Here is a 16471-nt window from a genome sequence, read left to right as displayed (position 1 = left end):
GAAGATGAAGGACAGTATTTGCAAAACTGTTGTCTGCCTTTTTATGTCTATCAGATTCAAAACACAACTACGGAAGCTAATTCTACTTTATTGTAACGCTACATTACAGAACCTTGCAAATCTAAATGTATAAATCCCCTGGTTTCCTTTATAGCAGGGGTGTCAAAATCAAGGCCCGTGGGCCAAATCCAGCCTGCTGGGTGCTTAGATTGGGCCCACAGGGGCCACCCTGGAAACAGCGAAGGACCAGCCTGCGGTGCCTCTGCCAATGAAAACGGAGCTCGGCAGGCAGCATTTTCAGCTGCAATGGCCTCCTGCAGCCCTCTGCCGGCAAAAATGCAGCTTGGGAGGGCCATGTGCAGCCCTCCCGAGCTCTGTTTTCAGCTGTGACGGCCTCCTGCTGCCAGAAAAAATGGAGCTTTGGCCCTGACACAAGTGACATTGAGCTGGTCACGTCGTCCGTTCCCGTCCCCCCCACCCGAGGTCTAACACAACCCTGATGCACAACCCTGATGTGGCCCTCAATGAAATCAAGTTTGAAACCCTTGCTTTACAGCCCCAGTGTTTAGGGGAAGGTCTCTTATGAGAAGACTCTTGAGAGTCCCTTGGACTGCAAGGAGGTCAGGATTCAAGGAGATCCTAAAGGAAATCAACCTAACGTCCTTTGGAAGGACAGTTCCTGAAGCTGAAGCTCAAATATTTTGGCCAGCAAATGAGTAGAGAGGACTCGTTGGAAAAGACTCTGATGTTGGGAAAGATGGCAGATAAAAGGAGAAAGGGACGGCAGAGGATGAGATGGTTAAACAGGGTCATTGATGCAACGAACATGAATTGAGGCAAACTCTGGGAGACAGTGGAGGATAGAGGAGGACAGAGGGGCCCGTCATGCTATGGTGAATGAGTCATGAAATGTTGGACATGACTTAGCGACTGAACAAAAACAACTCTTACGAGCTTCCTTCTCCACCCATTATGTGGCAGTGGCAGTGGTGGGTTTCAAATTTTTTTACTACCGGTTCTGTGGGTGTGGCTTGGTGGGCATGGCATGGCTTGGTGGGCGTGGCATGGCTTGGGCATGGCGGGGGAAGGATACTGTAAAATCTCCATTCCCACCCGATCAGCTGGGACTCGGGAGGCAGAGAATAGATGGGAACGGGGCCAGTCCGAGCTGGTATTTACCGGTTCTCTGAACTACTCAAAATTTCCGCTATCAGTTCTCCAGAACTGATCAAAATCTGTTGAAACCCACCTCTGGTTCTGTGGGCGTGGCATGGATTGGTGGGCATGGCATGGTGGGCATGGCAGGGGAAGGATACTGTAAAATCTCCATTCCCTCTCCACTCCAGGGGAAGGATACTGCAAAATCTCCATTTCCTCTCGATCAGCTGGGACTTGGGAGCAGAGGATAGATGGAGGCAGGGCCAGCCAGAGGTGGTCTTTACCGGTTCTCTGAACTACTCAAAATTTCCACTACCGGTTCTGCAGAATTGATCAGAACCTGCTGAATACCACCTCTGGGCAGTGAGCTACGATCGCTCTTTTCTGACCATCCCCTAGGCCAGTGTTGGCAAACCTTTTTGGCACCGAGTGCCGAAATGGGAGCATGCACATGTGTGTGCTGGAAACCGGAACAGCAGCCGCTCGGTGTGCATGTGCGCGCCGGGAAGATGATCTTCTGGTTTTTGGTGCACACATGCACACTGGCCAGCATGCGTGCCAGAAACTGGAAGACCAGGTGCCTGCACTGGAAACCATAAGAGTAATCGCCCGGCGTGTGCACATGAAGACCACCTGGCTGGTACGCTGGAACCCGGAAGAGCAATGTGCGACGGCTTGTGTGCCCACAGAGATGACTCTGCACACGTACCATAGGTTCGCCAACACGGCCATAGGGAATATCTTTTGCCTCCATCTCCTAAGGCCATTCCCATGTATCCTTTCATATAACGACCAACCAGATGCCTCTGGGAAGCCCACCAGAAGAATTGTTCCCCTAAAATTGAGACTATCTCCTGCCTCTGCTACTGTAGGTGGTATTAGAACAGGTGCATTCAGTGATGCTAAGAGTGGACAATCTTGTATCAAAAAGCCTGCACGGATTTCTCAGTGTTCTTTTGTTAGGACCCTAAAAATCCCTCCCACCAGTACAGATTGTCCTCGACTTACAACTGTTCATTTAGTAACAGTTCAAAATTACAACGGCACCAAAAAGTGACTTATAACTGCTTTTCCCACTGACGTGCCCATGGTCACGTGATCAAAATTCGGATGCTTGGCAACTGGCATGTGTTTATGATGGTTACATAATGTTTATGATGGTTGCGTTATCCTGGAGTTAAATGATCACCATCTGGTAAACTTCCCAGCTGGTTTCCCACAAGCAAAATCAATGGGAGAAGTTAGAGTTGCTTAACAACTGCATGGTTCCCTTAACAACTGTAATGATTCGCTTAACAACTGTGGCCAGAAAAGGCTGTAAAATGGGGTACAACTCACTAAACCACTGTCTTACTTAACAAGAGAAATTTTGGGCTCCAGTGTGGTTGTAAATCAAGGTTTACCTCAGGGGTGGGTTCTAATTACCTTTACTACTGGTTCGCAACAGGGCCACGTAGAAACTTCTTGATAACGTTGGGGTTGGTGGTTGGAGCCTCCTACCGGTTTTACTACCGGTTCTCGTGAACCGGTCCGAACCAGGGGCAACCCACCATTGGTCTACCTGATTTACCTAAAATGAGTGATTTCATTTCCCATTTTTTTTTTTTTATTCAAAAAGTTTTACAAAATTTCCCCCTTTCCCCTCCTCCCCTCCTTCGCAACCCCCTCCCCGACTTCCCGGAGCGAGCACAAGGTATAGTTAAAAATAAAACAAACATATGCTAAAAAATTTCATCCCAACTTAATTGTACCCTACAATCATCAATTCCTAACTTCCCCAAAAGCAATCAAAATAATACATCATAATCATTCAAAACAGTCTGATAACTCTTAGTCTGATATCTCGTTGAATATAGTCAATCCATTTTTCCATTCCTTTAAGTATCTTTCTTGCGTATTGTCTTTCAAAAGGCTGATATCTTCGCCATCTCAGCCAAATTGGCAACTTTCAATATCCATTCTTCTATTGTTGGTACTTCTTTTTCTTCCAATATTGTCCTATTAGTAATCTTGCTGCAGTTATTAGATTTAAAATCAATTTAGTCTCAATTACTGTACAATCCGTAATAATTCCCAACAAGAAAAATTGCGGCAGGAACTTTATCTTCTTTTCAGAACATTTTGTAAAATCCACCAAATTTTTATCCAAAAGGCCTTTATGTCCTTACAAGTCCACCAAATGTGAAAATATGTAGCGTCATCACAATTACATCTCAACATTTTGCTTGCATTTCTGGATACATACGATAATTTTTAGGATCTAGATGCCATCTATAAAACATTTTATAAAAATTTTCCCTCAGATTCTGTGCCTGCGTGAATTTAACATTTCTAACCCAAATTTTTTCCCACGTTTCCAATAATATTGGCTCCTGAAAATTTTGTGCCCACTTTATCATACAGTCCTTTACCAAGTCCCTTTCAGAATCTATTTCAAGTAACACATTATACAATCTCTTTATATGCTCCTGAGACTGATTTCTAATTTGCTTTACCAAATTTCCCTCGTTCTGCTCTATACCAATTTTCTGATCTCCCTTCCATTTCCCATTTTCAAGTGGGTACTCTAAGGCGGCAGGGCAAGCGGCAGGAACAGGTCATGAAAACTTAGCTTTCCTGCAGTATAAGCTGTCACTTGGACCGCAGAGATGACGGTTTTATTAATATGCATCTGTTTTATGAATCTGTCTTACAGATATTGCCAGTGTCGATGCTCTAACCCACTGGGAGTTGTTTCAGAGCACATCGGTATCACCACCCAAAGAGGAAAGGAAGAAGCCTAAATTCAGCATTAAGAAGAACAATCTCAAATCTCAGTGGTGGGTGGGAAATATAAGGACATCCCAAAAAATCCCACCCGATGCATGAGTTGACCTCAGCCAGCCAGCCTGTCAGCCAGCCAGCCCGCCAGTCAACCATCATTTACAGGTCTCATCGCAGTCTTCTACCCACAACCTTCACAAACATTGTCCAGCTGGTAATAAGCCATAATGTGCTTTATTTCAGTCACAGAAGTTAGAATCGCAGAATTATGGAGTGAGAAGGAATTATAAGGATACATAGTCCATCCCCTTGCAATGTACGTGTAGGAAAACCAATCAAGCTTTTCTAAGGGGTCACTGTCCAGCCAGGACAGCATCTGAGGCCTCTGAAGTTAACACACACACACCCCAAAAAAATGCCACAGTGCATGTAAAAGAGGGGGTGTCAGGCTGCCTTTGATTATATCTAGGAAAGAATACACCTTGACTTCATTTGAAAATAAAGAAAAGTACTTTTACTAGGTACATCTTGATTGCAGCAGTATATAGTTGAATCTGAGACAAAATATGGCTAACAATCTATATCCCCCCTATTTCTCCCTCCTCTTCCCCAAGAGGTCATCAGGTCTGGTCCAATGCCAGCTCCTTCCCGGGGTCCCGTGGTAATCTTCTTCCGCAGGTCTCTGGCTGTCAATCATATCAGGAATGCAATGTCCGTTAGAGTTCGCACTCAAACATTCCTGTTGAATTCAAAACATTAATCTCCCCTCCCCCCTTAATTATGTCAGACTGACACTCTTAAAGGGCCCTCTCTACTTAACTTGAATAAAAAAGAGCTATTTACATTAGAAATAAAATCCCATGCTATCTAACAACTGAATATAAGGAGTACAAAAAGATATGAAGATTGGAGTGGAGGCTGACAGGGGGGAAGAGTTTCATAGTCACAAAACACAGCACTGGTGATGTTATCTAGTTTGGGTAATGAAACGTCTGTAAGAAAAAAAGAATACAACTGACCAGCTGCTCTGCAAAGAGTATAAATCCGTGATGGTGAACCTATGGCATGTGTGCCAATGGTGGCAAGCAGTGCCCTCTCTGTGGGCCCGTGACCCGTCACTCCAGTTCAGGTCTGCTGCACATGCACATGTGCCTCTCGCCGGCCAGCTGGTCTTCAGGTCTCTGCCATGCATGCATGTGGGGCACATGTGGAGGGGCCACATGGGCAGGGGGCAGGGCACTGTGGGGGGGCCATGTGTACATGCGCAGGGATGCATGAGTGGGGAGCGCATGCATGCATGGAGGTGTGGCGTGTGTGAGGAGGCGTGCATGCATGGAACGGAGGGCAGCACATGCACAAGGGCATGCACACCTTTCATTTTGCAGGTTTGGGCATGCGTGCGTGCATTTGTGCCCGCACACACGGACTTTGGACACTCGGTCCGGAAAAGGTTAGCCATCACTGATCTAGATAATTGTTTTTATTGAACACAGTCACAATCAAGATATATTAAAGGTAAAGGTAAAGGTTCCCCTCGCACATATGTGCTAGTCGTTGCCGACTCTAGGGGGCAGTGCTCATCTCCGTTTCAAAGCCGAAGAGCCAGCGCTGTCCGAAGACGTCTCCGTGGTCATGTGGCCGGCATGACTCAATGCCAAAGGCACACGGAACGCTGTTACCTTCCCACCAAAGGTGGTCCCTATTTTTTCTACTTGCATTTTTTATGTGCTTTCGAAACTGCTAGGTTGGCAGAAGATCGGACTAGTAATGGGAGCTCACCCCATTACGCGGCACTAGGGATTCGAACCGCTGAGCTGCCGACCTTTCGACTGACAAGCTCAACATCCTAGCCCCTGAGCCACCATGTCCCTGATAATTATTATATATTATATAATATATAATATAATATATATAATATTATAATTATTATACAAGATATATTATTTTAATTCTAATGCTCCCCTTCCCCAGTGCTCCTGTGGCCCTGCCTCTTCTTAAAAACCTCCAGAGATGGACAACCTATGACTTCTATACCACAACTGTTCCATTGTAAAGTCTCCATCTCTGTCTCATGAAGCACATCGTGCAAACCCAATCCTCAAGATAGCCATTGCTTATAGCAGGGGTCCCCAACCTTGTCAACTTTAAGCCTGGTGGACTTCAACTCCCAGAATTCCCCAGCCAGTTTTGCTGGCTGGGGAATTCTGGGAGTTGAAATCCACCAGGCTTAAAGTTGACAAGGTTGGAGACCCCTGGTTTATAGCTTTGTGCAATGTGTTAACCCAGCCAATTTAACATACTCAATAAAAGCATAGTGAAACTAATGTATGAATTCAGCCAATATATAGGCTTCAGGCCAAGGAACTATTATTAGCCTGGTACTCCATGGATGGATCCATGTTGGTACCATAATGAGGATTAATCTCTTTATTAATATTTCAGATTTGCATAGGTTTTTTTTCCAGAAAATTGGAAGGATGACCCTTTTCTTTCTTGCATTTTTGGCGATCACCCTGCAAGAAACAAGCTTCAGTCATCATCTCCCTGATACACAGGAGAAAGCAAGGAGTTGACAAGAGAGAAAGAATGATTTTCCCAAGCATCAGATGTTTGTGGAAATAGAATAGAATAGAATAACAGAGTTGGAAGGGACCTCGGACCAGTGGTGAAATCCAAATTTTTTTACTACCTGTTCTGTGGGCGTGGCTTGGTGGGTGTGGCTTCCCCCACTCCTAGGGGAAGGATATTGCAAAATCTCCATTCCCACCCCACTCTGGGGCCAGCCAGAGGCAGTATTTGCCAGTTCTCTGAACTAATCAAAATTTCTATTACCGGTTCTCCGAATTGCTCAAAATTTCCACTACTGGTTCTCCCGAACCTGTCAGAACCTGCTGGATTTCTCCCCTGCCTTGGACGTAATTCCCTTAACAGCTGCTTTGTTTAGCGATGGAAATTCGGGTCCCGGTTGTGGTTTTAAGTCGACAGGTAAGCTAGTCCTTGTCTTACGGCCACAAAATTGCTGTTGCTAGGGGAGACATTTGTTCAGTGAGTTTTGCCCCATTTACGACCTTTCTTGGCACAGCTGTTAAGTGAATTGCTGCAGTTAAGTTAGTTAGGTTTCTACGTGAATCTGACTTGCCCATTGACTCTGCTTGTCACAAGGTCGTAAAACATGACCACATGACCTGCACACACAGGATACTGCAACTGTTATGAATATGAGCCAGTTGCCAAGCATCTGAATATTGATCACATGACCACGGGATACTGCAATGGTTGTAAGGTTGAAAAATGATCATGAGTCATATTTTTTTTCTCCAGTAGCTGTTGTAACTTCAAATGGTCACTAAACAAAGTGGTCTCCCTGTATTTGAATTTGTGGTTTATGTGAACCCAAGCAATGGATTTTATAACAGAATGTGGACTTGAAGACAAGTCTTCCCACTTCCAGATGGGTACATCACACTACTTTTACATGTAGTGTAAAAGATTTCAAGATTTTGGTTACCACCTTTAAAGCGCTCCATGGCTTAGGACCCGGGTACTTACGGGACCGCCTGCTGTTACCTTTTGCCTCCCACTGACCCGTACGCTCACACAGAGAGGGCCTTCTCAGGGTGCCGTCCACCAAACAGTGTCGGCTGGCGGCCCCCAGGGGAAGGGCCTTCTCTGTGGGAGCTCCTACACTTTGGAATGAACTTCCCCCTGGTTTACGTCAAGTGCCTGATCTTCGGACTTTTCGCTGTGAGCTGAAAACGCACCTATTTATTCAAGCGGAACTGGATTAAAATGTTATTGGGGTTATTTATATTTTTAGATTTTAAATTTTTTAAATTTTTCAGCCACATTATAATATGTTCCTTTTAAATTTCTTTTAATTTGTATACAGTGTATTTTTACTTGGCTGTACACCGCCCTGAGTCCTTCGGGAGAAGGGCGGTATAAAAATCGAAATAAATAAATAAATAAATAAATAAATGTGCATCCTACTTTATTTATTTATTTATTATTTATTGAAGAGATTTAGACGGCAACCCAACTCACTCACAGCAACTCTAGACAGCTTGCAAAGAGAAGTCATCAAATGCAAAAGCCAAAACGCTCCCACCTTTCTGAGGACAACATTCAGACAAACCATTTGATGGGCTCTGTTATCAGCCAGGGATTCCAAAGCCCCCTGGCAAAACCATGCCTTTTTAGGGCCTTTCAAAAGAGTTATCTATCAAGAAGAGGGCCGTGAAAATATTTAGAGATCCCTCACATCCAGGACATAAACTGTTTCAACTCCTACCCTCAAAATGACGCTATAGAGCACTGCACACCAGAACAACTAGACACAAGAACAGTTTTTTCCCGAAGGCCATCTCTCTGCTAAACAAATAATTCCCTCAACACTGTCAAACTATTTACTAAATCTGCACTACTATTAATCTCATCATTCTATCACCAATCTCTTTCTACTTATGACTGTATGACTGTAACTTTGTTGCTGGCAATCCTTATGATTTATATTGATATATTGACCATCATTTGTGTTGTAAATGTTGTACCTTGATGAAGGTATCTTTTCTTTTATGTACCAAGACAAATTCCTTGTGTGTCCAATCACACTTGGCCAATGAAAAATTCTATTCTATTCTATTTGATTCTATTATGGGTCTTATTTCCATGGGGATGATGTTCCACAGGGAGGGAGGTGGAAAAGACCTTCTTGGTTCCACTACATGGACCTCTTTAATGGGGTGGGAGGGGAAGATCTGTAACATACCTGCCTCCTTGCTTGATCTAGTGCAGGGGTCTCCAACCTTGGCAACTTGAAGACTTGTGGACTCCTAGAATTCTGGAAGTTGAAGTCCACAAGTCTTCAAGTTGCCAAGGTTGGAGAGCCCCGATCTAGTGGGTCAGAAGGTAACTGGGAAAAGCGTCTTTCAGATGACCAATCCATGTAAGGTTTTAAAAGAGATTCAGGAAGGCTTCTACAGATTAACAGAGTTGGAAGCGAGCTTGTGATTCATCTAGCCCAACCCCCCACCCAAGCAGAAGACCCTACACTATTTCTGACAGATGGCAGTCCAGTCTCTTCCAGTGACGAAGCTCCCACAGCTTCTGAAGGCATGCTGTTCCATTAGTTGATTGTGCTCACTATCAGAAAATTTCTCCTTATTTCCAGGTTGAATCTCTCATTAGTCAATTTCCATCCATTATTGCTTTTCTGGCCTTCAAGTGCTTTGGAAAATAGCTTGACCCCCTTCTGTGGCAGCTCCTCAGATATTGGAAGACTGCTATCATGTCTCCCCTGGACCTTCTCTTCACTAGACTAGCCATGCCCAGTTCCTTCAAGTGTTCATTTATGTTTTAGCCTCCAGTCCCCTAACAAACAGGCAACCAATTCAGCTCTTGCAAGACAGGTGACATTAAATTCACCTGCATGAATCTAAGTTTGCAGAAAACCATGCGAGATGCAGGATTTCAAGGGAGCGTGCATAGAAATCCTTTCTCCAATTTTTCCCCACAACAGTCCCTGTGAAATTTATTTTATTTATTTTATTTTATTTTTCAAATTTATATACCGCCCTATCTCCCTAAGGACTCAGGGCGGTTCACAGGCAGTTAAAATACATATAAATACAGATTAAAAAACAATTAAAAAACTTATTCTATTGCCCCAAATTTAAAATAGTATAAATAATAAAAACCCCTTAAAACCCATAACTTTAAAATCTAATCCAGTCCCGCGCAGATAAATAAGTGTGTTTTAAGCTCGCGACGAAAGGTTCGGAGGTCCGGAAGTTGGCGAAGTCCTGGAGGAGTTCGTTCCAGAGGTGGGAGCCCCACAGAAGGCCCTTCCTGGGTGTCGCCAGGCAGCACTGCCTAGCTGACGGCACCCTGAGGAGTCCCCCTCTGTGAGAGCGCACGGGTCGGTGAGAGGTATTTGGTAGCAGTAGGCAGTCCCGTAAATAGCCCGGCCCTATGCCATGGAGCGCTTTAAAGATTGTCACCAGCACCTTGAAGCGCACCCGGAAGGCCACAGGTAGCCAGTGCAGTCTGCGCAGGATAGGTGTAACACGGGAGCCACGAGGGGCTCCCTCTATCACCCGCGCAGCTGCATTCTGAACTAACTGGAGCCTCCGGATGCCCCTCAAGGGGAGCCCCATGTAGAGAGCATTGCAATAATCCAGGCGAGACGTCACGAGACTGAGAAACTGAATAATGGAGTTGGAAGAGATCTTGGAGATCTTCTCATCCAAACCCCTGCTCCAGCAGGAGAACCTATACCATTCCTGACAAATGGCAGTCCAGTCTCTTCTTGAAAACCTCCAGTGATGAAGCACCCACAGCTTCTGGAGAGCAAGTCACTCTACCGATTAATTGTTCTAAGCTGTGAAGAAATCTCTTCTTATTTCTAGATTGGTTCTCTGATCAATGAGCTTTCCATGACTCATTCGAGACAATGATGAATCTGCATACAGATGGGAAGTCGAACGACTAGCCTCGTGGTGCAACCAAAACAATCTGGAACTGAACACACTCAAAACCGTAGAAATGGTGGTAGACTTTAGGAGAAATCCTTTCATACTTCCACCTCTCACAATACTAGACAACATGGTATCATCAGTAGAAACCTTCAAATTTCTAGGTTCTACCATATCACAAGATCTAAAATGGACAACTAACATCAAAAACATCATCAAAAAAGAACAACAAAGAATGTTCTTTTTGCGCCAACTCAGAAAGCTCAAACTGCCCAAGGAGCTGCTGATCCAGTTCTACAGAGGAATTATTGAATCTGTCATTTGCACTTCTATAACTGTCTGGTTTGGTTCTGCAACCGAACAAGACAGACACAGACTTCAGAGGATAATTAGAAAGGCAGAAAAAACAATGGCTACCAACCTGCCTTCCACTGAGGACCTGCATACTGCATGAATCAAAAAGAGGGCTGTGAAAATATTTACAGACCCCTCGCATACTGGACATAAACTGTTTCAACTCCTACCCTCAAAACGATGCTATAGAGCACTGCACACCAGAACAACTAGACACCAGAACAGTTTTTTCCTGAACACCATCACTCTGCTAAACAAATAATTCCCTCAACACTGTCAAACTATTTACTAAATCTGCACTATTAATCTTCTCATCATTCCCATCACCCCCTTCCACTTATGACTGTATGACTGTAACTTTGTTGCTGGTATCCTTATGATTTATATTGATATTGATTGTTTCCTGATTGTTTATTTGTAACCTATGACTATTATTAAGTGTTGTATCATTAAGTGTTAAATTTGTACCCTATGACTATCATTAAGTGCTGTAAGTGTTGTACCTTGATGAAGGCATCTTTTCTTTTATGTACACTGAGAGCAAATTCCTTGTGTGTCCAATCACACTTGGACAATAAAAATTCTATTCTATTCTATTCTATTCTATTCTATTCTATTCTATTCTATTCTATTCTATTCTATTCTATTCTATTCTATTCTATTCTAAAAGTGGATTTGAACCTGGGTCTCTGGAGAACTAATCCAATGAATTATACCACTGCTGCTCAGTTTTAGCCTTACCCTAGATCCGTGATGGTGAATCTATGGCACACGTGCCCATGACACATGGACCCATGTCGCCTGGCACGCATGGCCTCGCCCGTTCCTCTTCCAGGTTTCTGATGCGCATGTGCGAGCAACAATCAGTTAGCCTTTTTGCATGCAGCAGCAGTACTGGAAACTAGAAGATCTTCTAGCTCATGGTTCTCCAACCTTGACAACTTTAAGACTTGTGGACTTCAACTCCAAGAATTCCTCAGCCAGCTTTGCTGGCTGAGGAATTCTGGGATTTGAAGTCCACAAGTCTTAAAGTTGTCAAGGTTGGAGAACCATGAGCTAGCTGGTCTTCTGTTTTCGTACGTGAGCATGCGTGCTGGCCAGCTGATCATCACGTGCGCATGTGCACCAGAAACCCAGAAGAGTAGCTGGCTGAAACTGGAAGTTCATTAACTGAAACCTGGAAGTTCATTTTTGGGCACGCACATGCACCCTGGGTAGTTCCTCTTCCGGGTTGTGACCCAGAAGTGCACGCACTCCCTTTTCAACACTCGGTGCCAAAAAGGTTAGCCATCACTGCCCTAGTTTGTCAAGGGTACATGGATTTTTCTGAATCTTTCTAGATATTAAACAGAATGGTCCCAAGTGTAATGGTAAGGCACGTAACTTAGTGGAAATAACAAGTTCTAAAGCAGATGGGGTGAGCCCGTGGTTTTTTTGGGGGGGAATAAGCAGAGTGAAAGAGATTATACCCCAAACCTGGGACGATGGACTGCAGGAAGGACAGCTCAGATAATGTGCACCAGAGATTTCAAGCACTTGCTCAAGGAGAAAAATAAATGTTCCTCATCAAAATAAAAGTATTAAGATAACAGTTCAGGATTTTCCCATTTCTCTACAAAATCACCTTGCATGGTGAGGCTTTTTAGAATATTTTATGTCTAGCTCCGGGTACAAATTATGGCAGATTGCAATGCCTTTCCCCATTCACCCCATCCGTTCGCTGCAAACATTTGCTGCTTCTCCAAATCCCGAAACGAGTGGGCGTTAGGTACCGTGCACGTTGGCATCCAATCATCGTATGACACATCCTATCCACAAAATAAACATCCACCAACACATCTCTGCAGAAGTTCAAAGATCAAGAAGGCCAGGGCACCGATATTAGAAGCACATTCTGCATTTACAGGCGTGCTAGTCCCCAAATTACACACGTCTATCCTAACAAGGATGTCAGCTCCTAACCTAGGAAAGGTCAATTCTTGAGACCTCGCAAAGGAACGACAGATGGCTTGGTGCAATAAAAAGACAGCTTGCCTCCGGGGGGACCTGATATTCACCATCTACACATACCACAACATTACCCAAGGATAATTCAAGTTTAAGGAAGAGATGTAGATCCATCCACACATCTAGTGGCGGGGATGAATGAACAACAGAAGCCATGTCTCCACGGAAGATTGAAAGCTCACTCAGGTAGGGGCAGAGCAGTTGGACTGAGACACATCTACGGCTTCTGGAGAGCTGTTGCAACCAGCAAAGCACGATCGCTTCAGTGCAACGATCTGTCAGATCCTGGATAAGACACCTTCCAAGACTCCATATTACACCACCACCTACTGTTTGTTTGTTCTCCAGCTCTCCTCTTCCTCCTCCCCTCAGCTGTCCATTCTTCTCTGGAAAGAGAGCAGCCATGGCATCAGAGAGCCTCGTATTTGGAGGGCTTCCAGGTGTTTTGCCTGGTAATCCAATCCTAAAGGTGATCCAAACCAAGATGAACCTGGGAGTGTAACTGGAAGGTAGGGAACCTTCTTCTGACACTCCTATGTGAAGTTAGAGGCAGCCCTTCCTCTTTAAATCAAGAGTGGGAACAACCATCCCTTGGCAATAATGTTGTACTTCAAATGTTAGCCCAGCAAAACCAGGGTGGATAGAAATTGGGGGTGGATTATTAGCAGGTGCTTAACAATAAAAGTCACCAAAGGTCAATCCGCCCATCTATGAAAAGGTCAAAGATTGGGAGGCGGCGGGACAACCATGTAACGTGCAAAAACGTTTGGAATGGGATCCGCTTCCATACCGGATCTGTTTCTTAAGACTGTTAATGCTCAAAGATCCCGCGACAGATCAGTCTAGCAACATAGTTTGTCTGGAGAGATCTCAAGGTTGCTTTGCAGCAAACAAAACGCAAGGTAGATAGATCCTTTATGCCCGAAGCCCACCCCACCCACCACTCCGCCCTCCCTCGTGTACAAATCTACTATAGAGTAAATGCATACAATTCACAAACGCACAAAAATCCCACAGCAAACAGCGGGTTGCTGTTTAAATCGATTAAATAAACAGATTAAATAAATAAATAAATAAAAGAAAGAAAGAAAGGCAAGAAAAATAAGAAAGCAAGCATCACAGGGCCAGGATTTGCAGACCTGACTTAAACGCTACCCCATTTTTCTACTCACCTCTATGCTAGTCAGACTCCTCTTTCCTCCTGTCCTTGGCAAAGAGACCATCCTACCTGATGCTTAGCAACTTTGTAGTTATTTTTTGGGGGGGAAAAAAACCACCAAACCAACAACCCTCTCTTTGGGTACACCATCAAGCCCGCTGGCTTCATTGAAGCACAGAAAGTGGCTTTCTCCAGCAACCTTTCATCTCTCCATCCGTTGCAAAACGGGGACAATGTTATGTATCTGTTATGTGTTATCTGTGGGAGGAAATGGGGGGGGGAATATTTGCAGCAGGTGGGGGTTCAAGACCTGCCACACATGTCTCCATCCCCTTCCATATTTGCCACCTGTCTAGGGCAAGGTTGCTCAAGTGTTAACAATTATGCATGCACACACACACACACACACACACACACACACACACACACACACACACACACACACACACACACCTTGATAAGGATGGAGAAAAGCACAACATGGAAATGAGCAGGGCGAAGGGGAGAAGAGAGAAGGTTCTGAATGCATTTCCCTTCCCCAGCTGGAGATTTCTCTCATGCTAACACCATGTTACCTCAGTTGAGAACGATGGGCACTGGAGTCCAAAATAGGAGAGGAACACCAGGCTTTGCTGGGAGTGGGGGGGGGTCGTTTGGTGGCAAGAGATCTTGAAGAAAGATTTGCCTTTTTTTTACATTTAGAAGTCAAGAGCGTTCAAGAGAAGACGGCAAGCTCCGATCCCGAGGCAGATCAGTCTTCATATATATATGTTTTGGGGGAAACTGTAATTCTTTGGGTCGTGGGAATTTGCTACCGGAGTCACAAAAGGCAAATATATATTTATATATATAGCAAATTCCCACGACCCAAAGAATTACAGTTTCCCCCCAAACATCTTCAACCAAGTCTTCCCACCGGCAACTGCTTCGGGCGGGCCCCGTTCCCGAACCGGGATGCCACAGCTCGCTTGGAAACGGTGCCGCTTTAGACTCGCACCAACCACACAACCTTTCTCCCCCCCCGCGGCCCCCATCCCCCGTCACACACAAAACACACAGAGACATACATACGGGCACGAAGAGATGAAAACTTGAGCACAAACCTGCCCGATTGGATGGGCGCTCGGTCAACTCAAGCAGCCCCTTTTTCCCTCTCACCGGCGGCTTCGGGCACCAACAGGTCTCTTCGGTCGACCGAGCTAAAGCTGCCTCCCACGCCAGCTGTTCGGTTCCCGCGCCACGCAAGAGAACCGAAGCAGCCCCGACGGCCGCCTTGCCCTAAAGTCACAGGTCCCCCCGCCTCCTTCTTCTTCTTCCTCCTCCTCCTCTTCCTCCTCTCCCACTCCCCACGAGCGAGGGCATCTCCCGGCACCGCGCCTCCTTTTGGACACGTCGGAGAGACCACCGCGCCCCCTCCCTCTCCTCTCCTCCCCTCCCCTCCCTTGACCACCCCGGCTTTTGGCGGGCCCGTTTCTCTAGGGGAGAAGGTCTCGCTTGCAAACGGGGCAAGGGCGTCGGACCGGCGGGACTCACCTTCCAGGCAGGCGGCTCTGCTGTTCCTACAGGTCTGCTTCCCCCGCGGTAGATTCTTGTCCCCTTCCCTCCTCCTCGCCTCCGGTGATGCCGAGGCCGTTAGGGGGGCTGCCGGCCGGATCCTCCCTCCTCCTCCTCCCCGACCTCTTCCCCCCGAAAGCAGAGACAGAGGAGCCCACGCCGGCCTCCAAGGGGGTCTCGGAAGCCTCCGCATAAAGTCCCTTCGTGGGGGGAAGCGTGCGAGCGCCCGGCTGGCTGGCTGGCTGGCTGGATAGGATGGACGGATGGATGGATGGAAGGAAGGCGGGGTCCGTTCGGTTCAGGTGCGCCCGGCTGCCCCCCGAGCGCCCGGCTGGTCCCGGACGTGCGTGGAGCTCGGCGGCAAATCCGCGCAGCAGGTGGCCATGGCCGAGGGGCCCCGCCCGCCTCCGCTCGCCACGGGGGGGGGTGGGTGGGTGGCAGAGAAAGAGGGAGAGAGGGAGGGGAGAGAGAGAGAGAGAGAGGAAGGGAGAGAGAGAGAGAGAGAAAGAGGGAGGGAGGGAGAGAAAGAGAGAGGTGAAGATGCAGAGCGGGGGAAGATCGCAGCAATGGTTGGGGGGGGGGGTAAAGGGGGGTTTCGCCTTGGTCTGGCAGAGCCTCAGCCACGCAGCCGTCCGTCCGAGCGCCCTGGCAGCCGAGAAGATGGGGGCGGTGGGAGACCAATCCTGCCTCGAGTCGGCAAGCCCTCCAATTCCTCCCAATTCGTCTCGCCCACGTCAAAACTCTGCACGCGAGGAGAAGGAGGAGGAGGAAGAGGAGGAGGAGGAAGCGGCCGATCCTCGTGGTTCCCGAACGTTGGGGTCCCAGTAACCCTTCCCGCGCCTGCTGTCATCCGCCACCTCTTTAGAAGGGTTTCCACATCTTGCCTTCCCCGTTCTTCTACTCCGGGTGAATGTAGGGATGGGGTGATGGAAGAGAGGAACCCCACAAGATTGAGGATGGTGGTGGCGATGGTGATGATGATGATGATGGCAATAGCACGTAC

The 16471-nt window shown here is 46.5% G+C and overlaps 1 protein-coding gene across 1 annotated transcript in view; it reads right to left on the bottom strand.

Annotated features, from left to right (window-relative positions):
- Positions 1-15484, bottom strand: part of CALN1 (calneuron 1) — a 242558-nt gene extending 227074 nt beyond the window's left edge. Inside the window, exon 1 of the mRNA XM_058164287.1 lies at positions 15448-15484. The gene's annotated coding sequence lies outside the window, so the exon portion shown is untranslated. The remainder of the gene's footprint in view (positions 1-15447) is intronic.
- Positions 15485-16471: the final 987 nt, after the last annotated feature.

Source organism: Ahaetulla prasina, chromosome 1 (genome assembly GCF_028640845.1).
Source record: "Ahaetulla prasina isolate Xishuangbanna chromosome 1, ASM2864084v1, whole genome shotgun sequence".
Classification (NCBI taxonomy): domain Eukaryota; kingdom Metazoa; phylum Chordata; class Lepidosauria; order Squamata; family Colubridae; genus Ahaetulla; species Ahaetulla prasina.
The sequence above is the reverse complement of the archived record's forward strand: the minus strand, read 5'-3'. Positions and strand labels throughout refer to the sequence as shown.